At 39.1% G+C, this 24,657-nt stretch overlaps 1 long non-coding RNA gene across 3 annotated transcripts in view; it reads left to right on the forward strand.

Moving 5' to 3' along the window:
* Nucleotides 1-17,061: 17,061 nt before the first annotated feature.
* LOC138752732 (uncharacterized) overlaps nucleotides 17,062-24,657 on the forward strand; it is a 58,031-nt gene continuing 50,435 nt past the window's right edge. For all 3 annotated transcript variants that reach the window (XR_011350880.1, XR_011350881.1, XR_011350879.1), the window contains exon 1: nucleotides 17,062-17,173. This is a non-coding gene — a long non-coding RNA (uncharacterized lncRNA). The remainder of the gene's footprint in view (nucleotides 17,174-24,657) is intronic.

Here is a 24,657-nt window from a genome sequence, read left to right on the forward strand (position 1 = left end):
CTTCCCTACTTAATCATAATCCCATATTGCCCAGCTCATGACCTTCCATTATCTCTCTCCCCAATCATTGATCTGTCAGCTTCCTTTCACCTCACCCTGATCATTAGCCTGTTGCTGAACATTCCCATCCGAATCCCCTACTAGTCACCTTTAAACTGTAATCCCATAGGTGATCCATTCATGGAACCCCTACAGATCTCTAGCCTGTTTCATGACACAATTCGAATGAATTTGAGATCTTACCTATGCCTCAAACACATCAAACTTCAGAGCTTCAACCCATGGTTATTGATCTTGTGCAATCTTCCAATTCCTGATTCCACAACCTCCCCCCCCACCCCTCCCCACTCCCACCAAACCTGTGATTACGCTGGAGAGAGTTTACAGGAACTGGATTGGAGGACATCAGTTATGGGAGAGAAATTGAATAGAGTGGCTTGTTTTCTCCAGAGCAAAGCAAGATGAGGGGAGCTCGGATAGACTGTGGGAGGTGTAGTTAGAGTTAACAGTCAAAATATTTTCTCATTGTAGGGGAATTAAAAACAAGAGGGCATTAATTTAATGTGAGATGAAGGAGCTTTAAAGGAATCCAAAAGGTAAATTGTTTTACACACAGAGAGAGGTTAATGTCTGAAACACACTGCTAGTGGAGGTGGTGGAATTAGGTACAATCTGTACATTTAAGAGGCATTTGGACATTTACATACACAAGGCATAGAAGGATATGGTCTAAATGTGGGCAAAACGATCAGTGTTGGTTGGCAAAAAGGTCAACATGGATGTTGTTGGGCAAAGGGCCAGCTTCTATGTTGTGCAACTCTATGAATATATCCATCTACCTCTTCACTCACTGGGCTTCTCCCGAAATTTATCCCATCGCTTTGCATGACATGGATTTATCTGATTTCTGTCACCCTTGAATGCTTTTTAATTTTACAAAGTGGATCCACAAACTTAAGCTGCTTGCATTTCTTCATTAATGTAACTAAGATATTATTCATACCCACACCCTGCTGTACATTGAAAGTTTCAATTCTATGGATAGTTAACAATTGATTTCAAACTATCTGCCTGCTGTACTGTGTCAATTTATATAATCAATTAACTAACAACTTGCACGCTACTCACTCCAATATAGTTGCAGTGGTCATTTTGACCATCATTCTGGGACACAGTTATTTTAAGTCTCCCTGCAAGTTTTTAAAGTGTCACTTTAAAACGGCAATCATATAAATGATGTGGTATTGAATAAATGATCAGGTATTTGATGAAATTTTGCAAGTACCCTTTAGTTTGTTTTCTGTACATAGATGACAATAGCCAAAATATAAATGGACCAACTCAGATTCTGAAAGCAGTTGAAAAAAACAAGATTAACAAGAAAAAATATATAATTTCATCAAATGAATCAAATTATAAATAATTAAGTTAGAATCATAAATAGAAACTCATCAACGCAGCAATAAACAAATTAAATATTGAGAATTTTATGGTTTATGTAATTGATTGAACAGATTTCTTGAGTAAGAATAAATTTAAAGTAAAAGCTACAAAATCATTACTTCTATCTTACTTACAGAAACTCATCCAGAACAGCAAACAAAATTAAAAATACACATCAGAAACTCAAAGGAAAGTACTCCAATGTCAACATTATGGATATATTTTTTAAATCCCATTGTTCCAAAATTCAAAAATCATTGTACCCAAAATATATATTAATTTTTGTACAATAATTAAGAGTTTACCTAAATGCAAAAAGTTTAGATGGCATCACATTAGGCCTCCTCTAACCTTTTGGGCAAAACTGTTTATGTTTATTCCAATCAAGTGCAAATGTGAACGTATTGATTTTAGAGTATGGTTACTTTCCTGGTTTATATTTACTATTTTACAGAATTGTGAAAGAAATAGCTGCTAGCACTATTAACCACATAAAGTGATGCATTAATACATCCTAACCGCTGCAGCTTCAAGAGAAGAAAGGCTGCCAGTTTTTCCTGCAATTCTTCATGAACATTGATGAATTTCTCATAATTTCTGACATCAGCATCTTTTGTTAAGATAGGTGCTAAAAAAAAGACTAACTCCATTGGTCTGTATAAATGACCTTTCAGCTTATCCTTGAGCTCAGCTATAATTAGGACAGAAATGTCCTTTAAGTGAAATGAATGGAAAAGACTAGAACAACATTGGAGGAATCAACAAACAGGCACTATCTTTACCCACAGCTTCCCCCCCCCCCCCCCCCCAAAAAAACATATACCATTATTCAAAATCACTTTTAAATAAAAATGTGAAAAAAACTATTAGGGAATGATTAACAGTTCCAGTTCATTTATACAAAGGTACCTTTGAAAATATATCATTTGATACCACTGATCCAGAGTCTATCAAAGCCAGAGAAAAGAAATAATAGAAAAACCACGTAAATTTCTATAGCCTTAATAAGCTGACATGCATAAATATAATTCCCAATTGCATGAGATCTCATTTTATTGTTGACATAATCAAAACTACCACTATAAATATTGAAGTTTTGAACTTTTCCTCTCATGTGGCAAGGCACTCATGTGATAAGAAACTAAGTAATCATACAGCTCTGCCCCACCAGAAACAACAAGCAGATATTAAACAAATAGCATTCTCGCAATAGCATGTCTTAATGCTGTCCTGAGAACAATATCATCAAATACACAAATGTAACATCTTCATAAAAATGTGCTGCTTCTCGAAGTGAGGTTAAATTATTGGCTTCTTTATGCTCAATGAAACAGGTCAGTTTGCAATAATTTCAATAATCCCACTTCATTTATTATCATTTTACAGCAAAGATGCAAGATATTCAGTTTGATATGGATCAACCCACTGAGCTAATGTTTCTGTATGAGAAAAAATAAAATGAAATACCATTGACACTTACATCTTTATTTTAACTTATTTTGTATTCATTTCCACAAATATGGCATAAATATCGGCAGCTTTTACTCTCATTTTTAGCTCTCTAAATTGTTAACGATTGCAAAAAAAAATGAGTGAACAACTATTTAATCCCTCAGTTCAGGAACGCACATTAGTTTTGATGTGTCAATTTTTGCACCAGGGTATATGTGTAATTGGTAAGAATGCTAACTCAAAGTCAAATGCAAAGAATAATTAATAATCAAATCTCTAAACAGTTATTTTTTGCAAAGTTGTCGGGAAACCATTCATTTTGAAAGTTTATAGCTGCCAAAATCATCTGAGCAAACAAAATGGCAATATGCAGTAAAGAAATAAGTCATGAATTGTGCATTAAAATAGTAAAGAGTGTAACATGAGATTGTGAGATGTGAAAGCAACCATGCTGTGTCCCCTTCGAACAAGGAACAGCAGGAGTCCACTTTGACCTCTAGTGTCTGCCCTGGAGCTGTCCACGGGAAGGTGCTGAAGATGACAGCCACAGATGTTCCAGGAAGCAATTATTTCAGACTGAAATGTATCATAATAATCAGGCCTGAGTAGTCGCTGGGCAGATGTGACCTGCAAACCAAATTAGTGACCAAAGTCTGCTGATCATTTTGGCTTCTGTCTGCAAGTGAGAGGAGAGGTTTCGGCACCTGAATGTTTCTCTGATAGTTTGCAACAAGAGAGAAAAATATTCAGAAGGTATCACTAATCTATTGACCAATTACATAGTTGACTCCAGTCCATTTAATCCTTTTCAAAAAAAATGCTATAACATGGTGTTAACTTCCCTCCCCTTTTGAAGGAAAGATCTATTCAATTACTGCTGAATGTGAAAATTTGTTTTAATAATTCACGTGGGATAAAATGGTATTATTAGTTTGTTTGCGATATCATGCTTCCTATTATCATGGGTGTAAGGAATTAATTTTGCAATTGCTTTGACATGGCAGCTGCTCTTAGCTGACATGTCAATACGCATCATCATTTTGCTTTCCTCCTCAATGCCACTTTGACCTTCATTCGCAATGTGTAGTTGTGTCATGTGCTTCCATTCCATTTCTGACTACTTCCCCTTACAAGCTGTAAGAACCTCAGAGAATTGCCTGTACAGGAAGATAGCCTTATGAGTCCCTGGGGGGCTGGCTGCGTCGATGCTGCCGGCTCTACAGTCTTACTGCACAAAATCCTGAGAATTAAATTCTAAAAGACAGGATCCTTCCCCTTTGAAAAAAAAGTGAAGAATTGTACTTTCTAATTTAAAACCCTTTCATGTTACAATCAGCATCCTGTGGTACACAGACTTGCTTTAAAATCTGCGCACAGTAATCTTTTGAAATACTGCATATGTTTTGGCTTATGCCTATCTTCTTTGTAGTTGTACATTTTAAAGAAATATCTCTTCTAGATTGGTGATGCTGCATTGTCCTCTAATTGACATTGTTTATGCATTGGAATGGCTGCTCCCCATCTCTACCAGCCCATATTGCAGTATTCTGAACCACTCGCGAGAGACTCTACAGTAGCAGTGACCACGAATCGATACTGCATCAGCAGGAACCAATAAAGAAGTTGCCAGCATGAATGTGGCTGCTATAACAGAGAGTGCAGTCTTTAAACAGAGTCACTACATGATTAGTAACCCCATCCCCAGCCAATATTTTAATGCAAGGTGTGAATCTGCTACAATTTAATTTTGGCTGCTGATATGACACATTTCTTTGCAGCAGTACCTCATGGAACCAAAGCTGGTAATGGCTAAGGTTCATTACAAGTCAGAAAAGAAATTAACTATCTCATACCATCTTAGTTTATTTGTGATTTATGTACTGATTTCAGTACACTGGTTATTTAACAGCCATGAGAGGATAGTGGACAGACTTTTGTCAAAGGAAAATATCTCCAACAAATTAATAAAATACGCTTCCCTACCCTAATTCCACCACTTTTCCCTGTCTCTACCTCGCTCTCTGATTAAATGCTTGTACATTTACTGCCTACACCAAGCTGAACATTCATTCACAGGCCTTATCCCCTTAATAATCAGCTGCAAGTCTCCTCAAGGACTTTTTCAAGATCATGACCTTACACAGGGTAATCATTAGACAGACTTATTATTATTTTGCTAATTAATCCAATACAACTTTGATTTCCTATGGCTCTTTCCTGCTGAGCAACGATTTGATCATACCCATGTTGACAAACACACAGCCATAAATTTTGCTTCATTTATTATTTGACATGAACATTGTCAGTGTGCTTGTTCATGCGTTAATTTTTTGGTGAGGGAAATAAAAGATCAATGGAAATGTGTAAAATAATAAATTGTGTCTTAACATAGAAAACAAAATTAAAGCAGTGGGGAGGACTTTCAACATTTTAGAAAGTTATTTTGAATAGTATTAAGATGAATAAGGAACTAACAGTAATTGATGGGTCTTTTGAGGCCGAGATGCTTGCAAGAATGGTTTTATATTAAAAAATTGGGGCTTATGTTTACAGCAGTGTTTATTGGAACCATTATTGGCATTAGATGGTATAGATGCCTGAAATTGCAGCTCTGCATTTGTCTTCACAATTTTATCTAGAAATATGGAATATAACATTACTAAATAGCTTTATTGGGCCTCTTCTGTAACATCTATGTTTAGATTCAATCATATATGAGCTGATGCTTGGCTTTCAGCGTGGTAACAGGCCATTTTGGCCCACAAGCCCATGCCGCCCAATTAACCTATAACCCCCAGTATCTTTTAAACGGTGGGAGGAAACCGGAGCACCTGGAGGCAACCCACGCAGGCACAGGGAGAACGTGCAATGGTTTATTTTGATTTCTCATCTTGATAATGATTAACCTTTAAATTCATAAAACTTACAAATGCTGCCAAACATCACATACAAAATCTGGTCCAGAAACTGACTTTAATAACTCAGTTTGTACATAGAAAACAGCACTTTATTAAAGCTTAAACTTGAAAGGTCAGAGAGTGGGAAGATTTGGTTGTTTATCCAGTTAATTATTAATTGCTTTAAATTATTTTACTTTAAATCAAAAACACTGTTACATGTTCTTTATTCATCCTGAGGGAAATAAGTTCACTGTTAAATGGAAAGACTCAGGTTATATTCCTTTGTACGACTAAATGGCAATGAGGTGACAATAGTATGCAGCACGAAGCAAGTAAGTGTGCAATGAGTCATTGCTATTAAACCCTAAAGATACCTTCATCTCACTAGCAGCCCATAACATGCAAGGAACCAAAGACAGCTAAAGCATTTATGCTCATAATGCTTATAAAGACAGGTTCATGACTTTTAGAAACTAATAATTAAAAAGTTTTATCATATTAAGGTGAGGGCTCAACTAACCAGGTGGCATTTTTAAGTAGTAACTACTTTGAAAATAAACCTTTTTTTGAAATATTTGTGGAATGTGACTGAAATTTTTCATTAATATACATATCTCCAAAGTAAATATATAGATAATATAAATAGAAGACATAAAGAGGAGAGGGGTCTAATCACTCTTCTGGGTATAGCACATTCAAAGCCAAGCAGGCACTGAGACTGCAATGAAGACAGCTATCTTGAATGATGATAGCATTCTTACCAATTAGACATATTCACTGGTGTCCCAGGGTCACAGCAGGAGGGTTCACATTGGGGGCTCAGGGAATCTTCCTTGACCAAACCTCACCAAGGACTTCATTGTGCTCTCCAAAGGAGGATTCATGACATTGGTGAATGACACAAGAGGAAGAAGGACAGACATGCTAGAAGTTTTCAAAATAATGGGTGAAGGAGGACTCTGGGAGTGCTAAGAGAGTTTGTTTTGAAATGATCGTAATTAATGTAATGAGGCAAAGCTATGGTAATGTTTACTGAGTGCGGCAATACTGACAGTGTGATGCAAGGTTAGATAATATTAAAAGCCTTATTTGATTTCTTTTATTTTTGCAGCTATGATGGATGGAGTTTTAATTTAGGAATAGTAATACTGAATTAATAATGCCATTTGCAACTTCAGCAGAATAACAATGAAAGCAAAAGTGATTTTTAAATAATTTGCTGATTATTGGACCACGCTGACACTTTGTGAAGTCAATTCATGGTGCATTAAATACTGCAATGCCAGTTGACCTAGCATTTTAAAGTAACCATCATCTTAAAAATGGAACAAAGATATCTCAGATTCTGAACTAGACTTAGTTCATAATTAATCCAAGAACATGCTGGAGAACACAAAGCTAAATTCTGAAACTACATAACTATGTGATGTACTCTGCAGTTCAATCAAGAAATCAACAAAAATGCTAAAACTAGCCAACTCACCTGAGCTCAACAACAATGAACGCAGGGAAATCCTGCAAAGTTACTCCACTCTACTGTGCCTGTACACTCCATCCATCCACCAGATATTGCAACCTGCTTCAGTGCTCTGTTAGTCTGCTTTTATACAAGTCAACAGAAATGGTATTGATAAGTTAGCAATAGCTGGATGGAATCTGTACACTCCAAGGAGATTGTGAGATGGTTGCGATTGAGATAAGCTGAGGGAAGCAGTGGGGTTTTGGTGTAATGTTGTCAAATGCAGTTCAAGAGAAACTCAAGAGCAAATGAGGAAATGTGAAAGTTTGTCAAATTTTGTTTGTTGTCATTAAAATGTATTGATAATTAAATTTTGTTTGTTGAGGTGCCACTACCAATAAGAGAAAGAGAAGCAAAAGAGGGTCTCTTCAGAGACACCGAGTGTCCATGCATTCGCTTCCTGTGCTCCCGAAACTTCTGAAGCCACACTGCTTCCTGTTTGTTCTAGCAATGAACCCAAGCTCCCAGACCCAAACCTCTGATAGGATTGAGATGTTGTTAACACCTTAGGCCCCTTTAGGAGCACATCTTGCCCTCGGCAATTCCTGGTCCCAATACCTGATTCCCATGAGCCAGCCTCCAGCAGTCTGCAGCCTGTTGGGGTCTTTCAGCCTCCAAGCACTTCACTGGTCTGGTGGCTTGGCCACCTTGCCCATAGAGTTCTCTCAGCTTCTCTTTCTCAGTGAATGAGGTGGGGAGGAGTGATGTTCTCCTGCTCTGGTATCCTACGCTGGTCTGCTCATCTCCTGGACCCTGCAGCCCTCTGCTAAGCATAGATGCCACCATCTTGGGTACAGACTTTTGTGGTTTTGCTGATGTTAAAAGCACTCTGCCAGCTGCTGTTTAAAACCTGTGTAGGTCTGCCAGCATAATGCCCAGGCAGAAGGATCCTGCGGAGGAGCACTGTGTCTCCACTCCCCATTCTACCAGGTCCACACCAGTGACAGCTCTACCATTAAAGCAGCTCTGCAGTGTACCATTTTCTCTTCATCCTCATTCATGGAATGAAAAGAGGAAATAAACCAGGAAGGTGTCATATATACTATTGACACACTTAGAAATGGTGTGGACAGGAAAGTAAAACACCACAAATATTTATTAAATATTTCAAGTACGATTTAAGGCTGAATTGTTTCACACACACACACACACACACACACACACACACACACACACACACACACACACACACACACACACACACACACACACACACACACACACACACACACACACACACACACACACACACACACACACACACACACATACACACACACACACACACCCTGAACTCAGAATAGCAGGGGAAGATATGGGATCATTTTGTAAAAGCTAATTTCCTCTCAAATTTTTGAACTATCAATGCAACATTTATTTCTTGTAAAAGTAAATGTACCCATTTGGAATACAAACGCTACCAGTCAGATTTGGCATAATTAGGAAACCTTAAAGAATATTACCGCATTTGTTCCCCTTTATAGCCCCCATATAGCAGGACTCTGCAAAATTATGACAAATTTCATAACACTTTGCAAAACTCTAATCACTGCTGGAATGTTACATGACAACATCACATTCCTTACATCACCAGAATAGATTATACTGTATTGCACAAAAGACTGTACAATGTTCAAGTTTTATAAGCACCACACTATTCTGTTGGCAAAGATCACTTTACTTAAGATTTCTTGTTAATACCCAACATTGCATTTCTGAGGCAGACAGTCAAAGACTGCACAGGTTAAATGTTTTCATGAAATTGGATGCTTAATATTCCTCCTTACCAAGTCAATTGCTCCCTAACCCCAGACTTCTGATGCAGTTTGCTTTTTCTTGCCTTTCTTCTTCCATTATCTTGGTACTGTCTACTCTAACATAACACGCAGGGAATCTCTGAAAACCAGGATGTCTGTGAGGAAGGTAGATCATTAGCCAACATCACATTTGTCACTTAAATCAATGCAGACAGCTGTCGAAGGGCACTTCACTTCTAATAGAAAATGCTGGAACTAAATATCAGATTACCTATGATCTATGGAAAGAGAAAAACAAAGTTTTCTGTCCAGGTTGACGGTTTTCCATCATAACAAAACTCGATTTCACTGCAGCATTCCAAGAATGGAGTTCTGATTCAGTTCATCTAGGGCAGTGGTTTTCAAACTTCCCCCCTAAACTCCTATTTCACCTTAAGCAATCCCTCTTCCATAAGTGCTCTGTGATTAGTAAGGGATTGGTTAAGGTGGTATGTGAGTGGGAAGGGAAGATTGAGAACCACTGCTCTAGACCCAATTGTGACTGAAATATTTTGCTTGAGAACATTGTCATTGGCCCATTTTCTTTGGAGTTATGAAACTACAAACATAATGAGCCAATTGGGTATGATTAAAACGATGGTTTTCAACCCCTTTTCTTTCCATTTACATATCACCTTAAGCAATCCCTTAATAATCACAAAACACTTATGGCATAGGGATTGCTTAAGTTGGAATGGGAGTTAAGGGGGGAAGTTTGAAAACCACTGATCTAGAGTTTAGCAATGAAGGAAAAACTGTAATCACATTTACCAAAGGCTGCTGAGAGGTCAAAGAGTCCATAAGAATAACAGACTATGCTCATTTTTAATGAATGTTATCATAATAATCTCACTTTCTCCAGTGAGAAAGACATAAACCTGTCTGAAATGTTGTAAGTGGGAATTGTTACAAAGATAAATATGAATCTGAGCATCAAAGAAGAGGATTGATTAGATAAGAGAAATTGTTTATTATTCAACTGAGCTCTGCACATTTCATTCTGTTGCAACCAAGCACAATCTCTTTCCATTCCAGATGATAACCCTCTTTTTCTAATCACAACCTTGTCCTTATCGATGCAGAACCCTTCCCCAATCCATCAAAGGCTTTCCCATTTCCACTAACCCCTCTTTCACAATCATAACTTGACTTTCCCCACTCACAACTCCTTTCCTTTTTCAATCTTTTTCATTTTTTTTAAATAATAAATACATTAAAATGAAGAAAAGGGAATGAAACTGAAAATACAATATCACATATGTATGTATATTAAGATACACCGTCAAACAGTGTAAACTCGGCCCCCCTTTGCTGCATATAAAAAAAATCCACCTAACTTATTAAAAAAAACTAACCAAAAAAAAAACCATCTGAGCAGCTTATCCTGAGGGTTACATACATTTTGTAGCTTTTGAATCATACTGTGAATCAAAAAAACAAAGGTGAGACTATATCTCATCTGGAAGAGTGAGTACATCTAATCACATTAAAAACATTTATATCAAATGAAAATAAGACATAAAAGGTCACCATGTATCTTCAAATTTCACCAATGAATCAAATACATGATATCTAATTTTTTTCTAAACTTCAACAGGACATAATATGAGAAAACCATTGAAACGCTGTTGGAGGTCTAGAGTCTTTCCATTTGAATAGGATGGCCCTTCTAGCCAACAATGTAGAGAAGGCCATAACCCATTGCACAGGTACAGAAAATGTCTATGTCTAGTTCAATAACCCCAAAAAGAGCAGTTACTGGATGGGTCATAGGTCCACCTGAAATACTGTTGAAAGGATATTAAAAATCTATTTCTAATAGATTTCTAAATATGGACAAGACCAAAACCTATGTAGCAATATCAAATTTGCATCTGTCACCGATACAAGCCAGTTTATCTTTGGACATGTGAACATGATGCATCACTTTGAATTAGATTAGTGAATGTATTCACCAGTTTAAGAATCTTAACTCATAGACCCTCCAATAAAGGTCTTGCAAGTTCGATTCCCAAACCTTTTTAATCTTATCGTGAAGTACTGGACGCAATTTCAATGATCTATCATATATAATTCCAAATAATCCTTTCAGAGAAGGATTCAATTGAAAAATATTATCAACCAGATCTGGTGGATATACAAATGGAAAGTCCAGTACTATGGCATTTAAGAAATTTCTAATTTGTAAATATCTAAAAAAAAAGAATATTTGGGATATCATATTTACTTGTGAGCTGTTCAAAAGACATTAAACAACCTTCCCAAAATAAATTTACAAAATAAATAATACCTTTGATATTCCATATAGAGAATAATTGATCAATTATTGATGGTCAAAAAATAATTATGAGAGATAGCACTAGATAAATCAAAGTTTTTTTAAATTAAAAAAAATTCCTAAATTGGAACCAGATTCCCAATACATGTTTGAGTATTGGATTGGATATACCCTTATTGATCTTGGAATAACTAAATGGAAGTGAGGCACCCAATAAAGAGGCCACTGAATAGATTTCAATTCTAAATCTGTCCATAATGGACGCTCAAATTTGTCAGAATAAAAAATCCAAAAAGTTAGATAACGAATATTAATAACTCAGTAATAAAATCTAAAATTAAGTAGGGCCATACCTCCATCTTTCTTCAAATAAATGAAGAAATTTTTGAGTCAATATTATATAAATAAAGACTTTGGGATGAAAACTGGAATCGCTTGAAATAGATATAAAAACTTAGGTAATATTATCATTTTAAAACTGCATTAATACGACTTATTAAAGATAATGATAAAGGAGACCATCTAGAAAAAGACAATCTCACATACTCAAATAGAGGCAAGTTAATAATAAATTATGCTCAGTTTCAAGTTCTACTCTTTCCTTATTAAGGTCCATACTAGGCATCATAGAATATAATTTGTCAATCTCTTAAATTCTGTTAGTGAGTACTGTCAGTTTACTTTTAGTAAGTTTACTAAGTGCATCCCAAATTACCAGTAGAGTTCGTTTGAAAAGAAAAAGAGATCTGATTTTTAATAAATCTAGAGAATTTCAGAGGGGAATTGAACCGCCATTGTTGAACTCTAGAAATGACACTGGAGATTTCAACAGAAAGCTTTAAAGGCACATGATCAGAAACGGTGATTGCGTCATATTCACATTTCCCTATCGAAGGCACCAGTTGCGCATCAATAAAAAAAATCTATTCTAGATACATGAGAAAAGAAAGCAAATTCCTTTTTCTTTGGGTGTAAAATATCGACTAAACCATAATCCAGCAGGAAAAAGTTAATATAAATAGATGATTTATTTGGAAGTGTGTGAATGGACTAATTCAAAGGATTTAAGCAGCAGTTGAAATCTCCACCCATAATCAACTCGTATTCATTCAAATTAGTTAGAGAATTAAAAACCTTTTGAAAAAATTCAGGACAGTTGATATTAGGAACATATATATTAACCATGACCACTTTCTTATTTCCCAATGAACCAGTAACTATTAAAAATCTTCCAGCTACATTAGATATTGTATTAAAATGTACAAATGGAACCTTGAATCAATAAAAATTGAACTTTAGCTTGAGAAAGAGAGTATAATTATAAACCCTACCATTTTTTTAATAAGAAGCAATATTTGTCCTCTTTATGAAGGTGCATCGCACAACTCCTGCCCCTTTCCCAATCATGGCCTCCCTCCTTTCCCATTCACAAACTTGACTCTACATTAATCATACCAATCATTCACACCACAATTTTTCACTGTCACTGCTGCCTCCAAGATCTTCCCCAATCCCACACTAATCTCTCCATTCATCTTCCCCTTTAAAGGATTTAACTGACTACTTTACCTGGATTCACAATGCTGCCCATCTGATTCATATTTGGAGTTAAAACCAGACCTTATACTTAACTTTGGATGCAGCACTAAAGACTTTTTGCAGAGCTACAATTGTGTTAAGTGATTGGTTGGTCATTCTGAAGGCCTAATACTTCAAATACTTCCTAGCATTATCAAAGAGATGGGCATTAATTAGTTACTGACTGTTAATGTTTATTGTCCAGGAATGGTGTCACTGTGAAACCTACAGGGAGAAATGCACCATTGGTTGTCAGCACTAAGCAAGTGTATCAAAAACTGCTGATCCAACTCATCTTCTGTTTTCTGGTCCTACTGAAGTCACTAGTACGGAATACGTAAGGAGTGATTGCAACTGTCAGTCCTCTAGTTAGCAATGGCAACAAAAGATGAATTTCTCACTATTTTATTTAGGTGCTATTTTGTTCAATTTCTTGCAGTGTTATACTCCAAATGATTGATGGAATTTAATACAGAGAAATGTGAGGTCTTGCATTTTGAGAGGTCTAACATGGGCAGAATCTACACAGAGAATGGGAGGAATATTGAGAGTGTGATAAAGCAGAAGGATCTAGGATAAAGGTACACAGTATCTTGAAAATGGAGTTACGGAAAGATTGCAGCAGCCACAAGGGGTTACAAACTCTGGGAAAGCAGAGGATTGGTGTAGGGCATAAGAAAACAGGAAATGCACCTCCCCTACACAAACCCCCTCCCACCTATTTGAGAAGAAGATGCAGAGGTGATAACCCATGGGATTGTGACCATGGCCGCAGACTAGTGAGGGGCCTTGTGGCTGAGGAACACACAGGCAATTGGCTGTTGGCAGCTCAAGGCAAGGAACCTACCCAGGCTGTAGGCTGCTGGAGTCTGCAAACAAAGGATTCACATTAGGCTGTGGACTGCTGGGGACCAGCTCGAGCCTGGCTGAAGGTTGGAATTGGGATGCGAGAGGGTGCTGAGGGCGATGAAGTGTTTCTAATCATATCCGAGGTTCTGATCTGGAGCTGAGGTTGCTGATTGTTTGGACTGGAATCTGTGTGGCTATGGAGGCTGCAGGAGCACTGGCGGTGAATCCACGGACACTCAGTGACTCTTTCTCTGACTGTAAGAGGTACCTGGCAATTTCTGCTGACGGTCAATCTGTCTGTCTTACAGCAGACTAAAGGCAATTTCATGTAATATTACACTGTTCATGACAATAAAGGAATCTTAAATCTTGAATCAGGTGGTCAAAAAGGCTTTAGGACATTGGCTTCATCAGTCAAAATATTGAGTAGAGAGGTTGGGATGTCACGTTGCAGTTATACAAGACATTGGAGAGGCCCCGACAACTTTATTGCTGAGATCCTTCTTAAAAATTGCACTGGTGCCTGACAATTTTATCTCAAATTGTAAGAAAGCATCCAGAGCTGAGGAATGTATTAAAATTTATGATCACCTTAAGGAAGAAGCTTGGTTTTAATTGTTTCACAGACAATTGTTGTCCAGCTTTTTTGCAGGAGTCAGTGCTTTGATTCCCCTCCACTCTCAGTTCATTGCACTCTGTCATAACTCAGATGATACATTCCCGGAGCTGCTGTATAAAGATTTGCTATTTTAGTGAAAACAAAAAAATGTAACTGCTCTCCAGGTGAAGGGGAAACAGAACCAGAGAATGCAGGAGGTGCTTGGAGGGCTGGGCAGCCTTTGTCGAGTGAGAATCAGTTTTCAGTGACGAACCTTACTTCAGAACTGGAGAAGCGAGAGTATAAGCACGGGGAGGAAGATGGGTGGAGAGAACAGAGGGACTGTGCATGAAAGGCCACAGATCCACTGTCAAGGTAGCTTTTATGTTCAAAACCAACAAAATGGAACAGAAATAATTTAAAGAACAAATTGAAACAGGAAGGTACAGTCACATCTGTGAAGAGGCAAGGACGGCTTATCTGAAATTGTTAAATGCAGTTATCACATCCCGAGGGTTGTAATATGCTCACTCCCTGAGAGGAATATCATTTCTCTCTATGTTCAATAAGGAAAGATGACACCTAATCCAGGAAATATCATAGACAAACACCTCGAAATATAATAAACTCCTTTCTCTCTTTCCACCCTTGCTGATTTTTTCATACCTGATTAGATTTCTATTTCCTTCTCTTTGTTTCCAGGATTTTTATCTTTTGGACTGTTCCCATGTCAAGAGACTCTGAGAGATGGAAAGTGAGGGGAGGGAGCAATTGGCACTGAAAACCCAGCCAGAGAGGAGTTGAAAACAGAGATAAATCTGCTGAAAATAGAAAAGATAAACAGTGTGGATGCATAAAAGCTAGCCAGTCAAATTACTTCATATTGTTTAACATGTGACATTAAAGCCGAAAAATGACAGTTGCTGATATTAGTGGTTGAACACCTGAAGCACTCACATCATTTCCCCGTCCATTATTTTAACAGAGCTATTACCCATTTAAATAAAGTAGCGTTCAAATAGTGATGTCCTATCATGAAGTGTTGATCTGCTAACATAACCTTCCGTAATTTCTGGGCTGTTAAGAGAACAAGCAGTAGAGACTCAATTTTAACTTTCCCTGCTCCACATGAACTAGGAGTAAGAGGAGTTAATATGCAGGCAGCGTCTCCCACAGAGGACATATCACATAAAATTCCGCTGTATGTTGGGAGAAATCAGCCTCCTAAATCTTTATGAGTTAAAGTCTGGTACTTTAATTCAGTTTTCCTGTGAATTTAATTGGTTGGGGTGTTTGTTCCTGAGTGTGGGGGATCAGTGCTCAAAGCAGAAGCAATCCCAATGATCCCAGAAGATCATTTTTCTTTCTTTGTTTCCTTGTGAGTTGGGACTTCCGTTTTTCCAGCTCCATTGCAGGCAGCCAACAATTGTGGTCCAGGACACTATTTCCAGCAGTGTGGTGCTGAATCTTGCCAGGTTTAGCAGAGATTTTCTTGGAGAGCAAAGGTGAATTTCACTCTTTGAAATAGCCTGGAGGTTGGGACCAGAACATTTTAATTCTCCAGCAAAGGAACATTAAATTGCCTTCTCTCCAGTGAGTGAAACAAAAAAGCCTGCAGATGCTGGGGTCCTATTGCATTCTCTCCAGAGAGGCCAACCAAACTTATATACCTGGTTGGTGTCATTTGAAAATGGGTGTGCACTTCCTAAAAATTGTCATTGTATTTTCATGCTGAAGGCCAACATTGATTTTGGAGATCAAACTAAGTACTGGTTATCTGGAGATAAATACACATCTTGAACTTGGTTCTCGTGACCCAAGAAGAACACTGTGACTCGAGCCACATGGGCTCCAGGGCTGTTATTGTGCACACCGCCACCTGCTTTCTTTACCTGCCTCTCCCTCTCATCTTTACTTTCCATGCCTGTTTCAAGGCTCAACAGAATGCAGCATGGAGACAGTGCGGTCAATCAGAGAGATGTGCCATATTGCATTATGAGCCAGTTGGCTGGGAAGAGTGAGCTGAGGAAGGGCACACAAAATGAAGGATTAGGATATTTAACATTAAGTGGGTTTGAAAATGCTAATGAAACCTTTGCACTTTTCAGGAGGTACATTGGGTCTGAGAGAATAACCACTACTGTACAATACATAGTGTTGTAATCTGCAGTCAGACTGCACAATGTTGTGCTTTCTTCAATCCTTAATTTTTAGGGGTACACGGGAACCTTTAAAAATGCCCAAGGGGTACAGAGGAACAAAAAGGTTGGGAACCCCTGGTTTAGGCATTAGTTGAAATTTTCTTGATTGCATACAGAGAGTAGATTTACTAGCACAAAGGACATTAGTGACCCCACCGGCCTTCATGGTCACTGATACTACTGCTAACATTTTATTCTAGTAATTTCCCCATTAGACAATTGTCTTCAGTCATTGGTCCAAGGCTTTACTCCAGAAAATCCTATTGTCCTTGCTCACAACGTATTTGACTAAAAGAAATTCTGCCATATATTATACATACAAGTAGTTCCTGCTTCACATGTAATGTTGTTCAGGCACAATGTTCCTCGGTTACAGCTTCTACACATCACAATGACAGGTGCAACATAACAGAAGAATGTTGGAAGCAAAAGCTGGAGTTACCCACTTGGCACCTTGAAGCAGCATCACCATTCAGTGAGATTATGTCTCACCTAGTCTTAACTGAAACATCCCTTTTCATTCTCTCCTTATACCCCTGGATTCCTGTGCATCTTAAATGTAAGTCATTCTCTGGTTTGAATAGATTAATTAACTCTTCCTTCAGAGTTCTCTAGGATAGAAATTCAAATGACTTGCAATTCCGTGAGATTTAAAAAAAATCTTTTCTGTTCTGTCTGAAGTAGTCAACTCCAAATTCTAAGTCCATATTCCCTAGTTCTGAATACCCCTACCAGAAGGAAATTCCTCTGGCCATTCTTCTATCACCCTTAAAATCTTATCTGTTTATGTGCAATCACCTCTTATTCTTCTAAACTCCAATGAATTTAAATGTAACCTGCTTAACCTTTCTACAAACATCATCTTCATCACCCCAAGGATCAACCTAATGATCCTAATCTTCAATGCCTCTAACACAAGCACATTCTCCCAGAATTGTCTGTGCTACTCATAGCCATCCAAAGCTGCATCAAAACGTTGATATTCCATACCCGTTAACAATAAAGGCCAGTATTCTCTTTGCATTTCTAATTACTTGCCATAATTACATGTCTACTGTTGTACTTTGTATAATCCATTTGTATGATAAAAATTGTGTATTTTTTATCCTTTCCTCCCTATACCCCTTGATTAGCTGTAGCACAATAACAGGCCATTTCAGCCCATGAGTCCGTGCCACTGAATTTACACCCTATTAGCCTATACCCCCGATATGTTTTGAGTGTTGGGAGGAAACCAGAGCCCCTGGGGGAAACCCACGCAGACACGGGGAGAACGTACAAACTTCTTAGAGTCAGTGCGGAATTCGAATCCCAGTCCTGATTGCTGGCGTGTAAAGGCATTGTGCTAACCCCTATGCCAACCGTGATCCCCATTGTCTATTGTAAAGACTAATCCAAAATAATTATATGGAATTTCTGCCATTTCTTTATTTTTTTTTAATTGAATCCTCAGACGTATTCTTTATTGCACCAATAATTATTTTAGGTACTCTATTCTATTTTATATACCTTGAGCCAATTTCTTACACCCAAACTTGAAATTAAGTATGTCCTTACTTCTCATAGCAGCACCAAATAAAGATTCTGAGAGTAAAAGTAGAACACAGGGTAAATGTAACCAATAAAGAAAAAACCCCGAGCAAATAATTTAGGTGCAAATCTGCAACAGTATGATCACTGCATTTTCACTTTGTGTTACTTGCGAATAGGTTTTGCATTGCCAGCAGTTTCTGCATTTATTTTTATCCCTAGCTTCAAAATGTAAATATTATTTAAGATTAATGCAATTTTTGAAAATAATGCCAGTGCTTTTCATCTGGTATCAAAACATATTTTATTTGTTAGAAAGGTTGTGAACCAGTAAAGGAGGGTTTAACTAATTTTATAATCTTGTGATAATTTAAATTGTCGGTGGCTTTCTTAGTTTGACATCAAGGGCATGGATTAAAACATTGAGGAAAACCGTGTGTGCAATGGCTTGAATTTGAGGCCATTACCGGGTCTTGAGAACTTGTGGGCAACAGTGATTGGTCCAATCGATCACTGCAGTCATTTTGATGTTACATAAAAGGTCAGTATCGAGTCACGTGGTGAAGCACAATAATCAGACAAGGTTTGACAAGACCTGTTTAATAATTCAGTAGAAGGATTATAAAACAATTCTCTAAAAATGCACACATTGGGTTGATTTTTTATTTTTATTAGCCTGATCGGAATGTATGTGTGGTTACTTAGCTGGGCTGCAGTGCTAGTTGAAAGTCTTTTCAGCTATTAGCTGCAGTATGTCGCAGCAGGAGGGTGAGGAAATCACATACAGATTTGCTGCATGAGCACGCTCTGAGGAGGGGGAGAGAAGATTATTGTGCCGAATATGCTGAACTGAAGCTCATGAAACAGAGCCATGGCAGCAAAATGCAATCATTTATTTCTGCTGTGTGTGTGACAAGAGCAGTCTGCAAAAAGGCTGCAATTTCCTGCAGCTCTCCAGGCAGTAATTGTTTTAAGGGAGTATATTTTACTCCACAAGCAATGTTGGGAAGGAAAGAGCCAATACACATATATAGGTGGACATATGTGCAACTCAATGAAGTAAGAGAAATACGATAGGCTGCTGACATTGTGTTTGTAGTAAAAACACCGAAATGCAAGAGGAACTCAGCTGGTCTATTCAGCATTTATAGATAGATATTTCTTTTCTTTGGCTTGGCTTCGCGGACGAAGATTTATGGAGGGGGTAAATGTCCACGTCAGCTGCAGGCTCGTTTGTGGCTGACAAGTCCGATGCGGGACAGGCAGACACGGTTGCAGCGGTTGCAGGGGAAAATTGGTGGGTTGGGGTTGGGTGTTGGGTTTTTCCTCCTTTGTCTTTTGTCAGTGAGCTGGGCTCTGCAGTCTTCTTCAAAAAAGGTTGCTGCCCGCCGAACTGTGAGGCGCCAAGATGTACGGTTTGAGGCGATATCAGCCCACTGGCGGTGGTCAATGTGGCAGGCACCAAGAGATTTCTTTAGGCAGTCCTTGTACCTCTTCTTTAGTGCACCTCTGTCACGGTGGCCAGTGGAGAGCTCGCCATATAACACGATCTTGGGAAGGCGATGGTCCTCCATTCTGGAGACGTGACCCACCCAGCGCAGCTGGATCTTCAGCAGCGTGGACTCGATGCTGTCGGCCTCTGCCATCTCGAGTACTTCGACGTTAGGGATGAAGGCGCTCCAATGAATGTTGAGGATGGAGCTGAGACAACGCTGGTGGAACTGTTCTAGGAGCCGTAGGTGATGCCGGTAGAGGACCCATGATTCAGAGCCGAACAGGAGTGTGGGTATGACAATGGCTCTGCATACGCTTATCTTTGTGAGGTTTTTCAGTTGGTTGTTTTTCCAGACACTTTTGTGTAGTCTTCCAAAGGCGCTATTTGCCTTGGCGAGTCTGTTGTCTATCTCATTGTTGATCCTTGCATCTGATGAAATGGTCCAGCCGAGATAGGTAAACTGGTTGACACCCACCAACTCCCACAGCTATCTTGACTACATCTCTTCTCATCCTGTTCCTTGTTAAGGATTCCATTCTCTCAATTCCTCTGTGTTTGTTGCGTCTGCACCCAGGATGAGGATTTCCATGCCAGATCATCATAGATGTCCTCCTTCTTCAAACAACATAGGTTCCCCTTTACCTCAATTAACTAAGCCCTCACCTGCATATTCTCCATCATCCACATATCTGCCCTGGCCCCCTCTATCCCCACACGCAACAAAGACACCTACCACCTTACCTACCACGCCATCAGCCTCTGCATCCAACATATCCTCCTCCACCATTTCTGCCACCTACTACGTGATCACACCACTAGACATATTCCCCTCTTTGCTCCTCTCCATCTTCCTCAGGGACATCTGTGACTCCTCACCAATCATCCACTTGGGACCTACCCCTGTTACCGCAGGAGATGGTCCACTTGTGCCCGCACCTCCTCCAGCACCATTCGATGCCCCAAACAGTCCTTCCAAGTGAAGCAGCATTTCACTTGTAAATCTGCTGGGGTCATCTACTGCATCCAGTGCTCCTGCTGTGGTCTCTTCTGAATTGGAGACTGGATGCAGTCTGCGAGATAGCTTTGTTGAGCACCTCATCTCTGTTCGCCACAATAATGTGGATCTCCCAGTGGCCACCCATTTGAATTCTCCATCCCATTCCCTTGCTGACGTGCCTGTCCAATGTCTCATGTACTGCCCGACTGAGACCACCCATAAATTGGAGGAACAACACCTCCTCTTCTGACTGGGCACCCTCCAACCAGATGGCATTAATATTGACTTCTCTGGTTTTCGTTAAACCCCTCCCTCCTCCCCCCATCCCCTTGCTTCCCATGCCATCTCTCCATTCCCTATCTCTTTTCCCACAGACATAATGCATTCTACTTAATCCCTTATCATATCCAATTAACATCTTTTGTTAGTCTGGATTCCTCCCCCATTGTTTGAATTCTGAGACTTTCTGGTATATCCTTCTTCTACCTTTTCTGATTTTTCCTTGAAGAAGGGCTCAGTCCCGAAACATCGGCGATATATCTTTGTCTCCTATAGATGTTGAAAATACCAGCTAAGTTCCTCCAGCATTTTGATGTTTTTACTAAATCAATGAAGTTTTCTGGTTTTGTGTGATATATGTTTCACTGGTGTACATCAATTCAGTTATAGTCATTTTTAAGGGGTTTTTTTTCCATTGTGTCTCACAACTTCCCCCTCTCATTAAGGCTCCATGAACAGCAATTTCTTAAGGACCAGATGTGCTCCAATGGTTTATTTAATAGTTAATATTTATATATGACCCTTGGCTATGGATGGCAGTAGGTTTGTCAACTGCAGAAAGCATTGGAAAACTGGATCCTAATGCAAGTTGCACTTTCTTGTAGGGGTTTCACAGTAGTAATCCCTGTGGGACTTAATTCCATCTAAACAAAGCACTAAAGCAAATTGTACGCTCCTAACATTACTCTAGATCAGGAAACTGACAAGGCAAAGTATCAAATTCAATTCAATATCTTTATGTCAGATCTCTGTACATAGCACAGGATACATCTCAGAATTTCCAGCAATAGATTTTTGGACTGATCACTCAACTAAATAAAAGCAAAAAAAAATTGAAATAACATTGGAATATGCTAAAATCTTCAGTACACTGCACAAGAGAGAGTATAGGGTTTTGTCTCATTGATTTGAAAATCTTCCTCAGTTTCTCCCTCTCCAGAGATGATGAGTATTTCGAGTACACACACAACTTTTCCAGCCCTGAAGATGTGAATGGTTGATGAAAAAGAATAAAATTACACCACAGTTCCTGGAAATCTGTGAATAAAACCCAAGGAAATGCTACTGATTCTGAGCATGGAATTCACAGCTTCTGTGCAAGAATTATTATAGGGTTACTTTCTTTAGTCTGAAGAGTTGTAATATCAACACTCACATCCCAAGAATGAACTCTAAAGCTGTTGAAATTATTTGGTTGCATATCACCAAATGCCGAATATACTTTCCATTCTACCCTTTCCCATAAATATAGAACAAAGTCTTTTCTAAATAACAGAACATGTTATTTGGTCAAAGTTCAATGGATAAATCTTTATAAAAGTAGTGGAAAAAAAAGTAAAAATGTACATTGATGATCAAATACTTTGCCATGTCTCTCCTTCTCTGATAGACTTACAGAAATATCATCTGTCTAATGCAAATAGGTAGTGCTGAACAGTGTAGATTACAAGCTTAGATTGATATTGTTAACCAGGAGTTTGTGTTGAAGGGTCAAAGAGAAATGTTACTATTTTATCTTTATTTTTAAGGTCTTAGCTTTGGTATACTTATCTCAGGAATTAAAAACACCAGGGAGCTTAGATTAATAAAAAAAAAACATTTAATCTATCAGCCTCACTCATTCACAGACTGGTTTCAGTTCCTAGGACTTTCAAGTCCAGCAGGGGATCTATTGTTCATTATATACCCAGCCTGGAACAACTAATCTGTAAACACACATATTACTTCACCCATCACAAGCAAAGCTGGAAGCTTCACTTTCTTGGAAAAATAATGGATAAAGGCAGACACTGATGATGGAATTTACTATTGCCCTCAGTGCACCAGTACAGTCTGGATCTCTGAAGAATATCTGAAGATCAAGATGTGAAACCTGGTAGTAATCCTGGAGTCTATGCAACTACATTGATCCCCACTCTCCCTCATGCTTCTGAGACATAGACTACTGAAAAGAGGCACCTTGGAGAGGTCTTCCACAAACCTCTTGATTTATAGGCAGGTGAAGTAAGTAAATACATGCCCTCTCTCACTCTACAGCATTGGGGTGAAACATAAGAGTCTGCAAGCACTGTGATTGCAGTAAAAACATGAGAGATGCTGGAGGAACTCATCTAGTCTCACAGTGCCCAGAGAAGGAAAATATACTGACCTTTCAGGCCTGAGCCCTTCTTCCTCAAGGTAAGAGTTTAAAAAAAGAGACAGGCATCTGTACAGAAGATTGGGGGGAAAGGGAAGAATAGGAGGGTGAGGAGTACAGACCAATATACAAACAGTGTTAAAAGGGAAGAGGAAAAGTGAGAATTGATTTGGGCTCTGTGAAAGGAGAGAGAGGGAAAAGGGGAGAGAGAGAGAGAGAGAGAGAGAGAGAGAGAGAGAGAGAGAGAGAGAGAGTCAGACAGACAAAGATAGATGATGGGAGACCTGGGGAAAGATTGGGGGTATAGGTTTTAATGGAAACTAGAGAAGTTGATATTATTGCCGTTCGATCAGAGGATGCCCAGATGGAATATAAGGTGATGCTCCTCCAATTTGCGGGTGGTCTCAGTCTGGCAGTTCATGAGACCATGGGCAGACATGTCAACAAAGGAATAAAGGGAGCAGAAAATTGAAATGGGTGCCCACTGGGAGATTGTGATGGACAGAGTCAAGGTGCTCAATGAAGCAATCTACCAGTCAGCATCTGGATGCAGTAGACAACCCCTGCAGATTCACAAGTGAAATGTTGTTTTGCTTGGAAGGACTCTCTGGGTCCCCAAATAGGGTGAGGGAGGAGATGTGGGCACAGTGGAGTATCTCCTGAGGTCACAGGGGTAGGTGCGAAGGGCTAGGTTTGTGGGGAGGGTGAATGGACGAAGAAGTCATGGAGGGACTGGTCCCTATGGAAGGCTAAGAGGGGAGGAGAGGGTAATACGTGACTGGCTGTGGGATTACATTGTAGGTGGCAGAAAAGAGGGTTGAGAAGGCTGGTGGGGTGATAGTTGAGGACAAGGGGAATACTACCCTTGTTGTATGTGGGGGCATGGGGGCAAGAGCAGATGTGCAGCTAATGGAGGATATGCAGGTGAGGACCAAGTTAATGGTGGTAGAGGGGAAGCCACAATAACATTGATCTTCCAGTGGCCACCCATTTCTATTCCCCACCCCATTCCCTTGCTGACACATCTGTTCATTTTCTCATGTACCGCCAGACTGAGATCACCCACAAATTTGAGGAACAACACCTTGTATTGTGTCTGACAATCAGATGGAATTAACATCGACTTCTCCGGTTTCTGCCAACTCCCCTCCCAAATCTTTATCTATGTCTCCTTTTCTCTAGCTCTCTTTCTCTCTCTTCTCTTTTCCTTCACCCACCTTTCACCGAGCCAAAATCAATTCTCACCTTTCCTCTATCCTGTCCTCTTATCATATGCAATTAACACCTTTTGTCTGTTGGACTGCACTGCTCTCCCTCCCATTCGTCTCTTTCTTCATCAGACTTCTATAGAGATATCTGTCTCACTTTATTTAATCATACTTTGATGAAGGGCTCATCTCAGAAATGTCAGTAATACATCTTTACCTTCTATGGATGCTTCAAAAATACTTGAGTTCCTCCAGCATCTCTGTGTTTTACTTCAGCACTGGGACCATAATTATTCCCAGTTAGCTTCAATGGCCAGGCCATGTTCTTAACATGGAGCCAAATCGCAACGTAGGCACACTGATCCAAGCTCCATCTTCTTCTTTGGCCTCTGTCGGT

This window comes from Narcine bancroftii, chromosome 2 (assembly GCF_036971445.1).
Source record: "Narcine bancroftii isolate sNarBan1 chromosome 2, sNarBan1.hap1, whole genome shotgun sequence".
NCBI classification, from domain to species: domain Eukaryota; kingdom Metazoa; phylum Chordata; class Chondrichthyes; order Torpediniformes; family Narcinidae; genus Narcine; species Narcine bancroftii.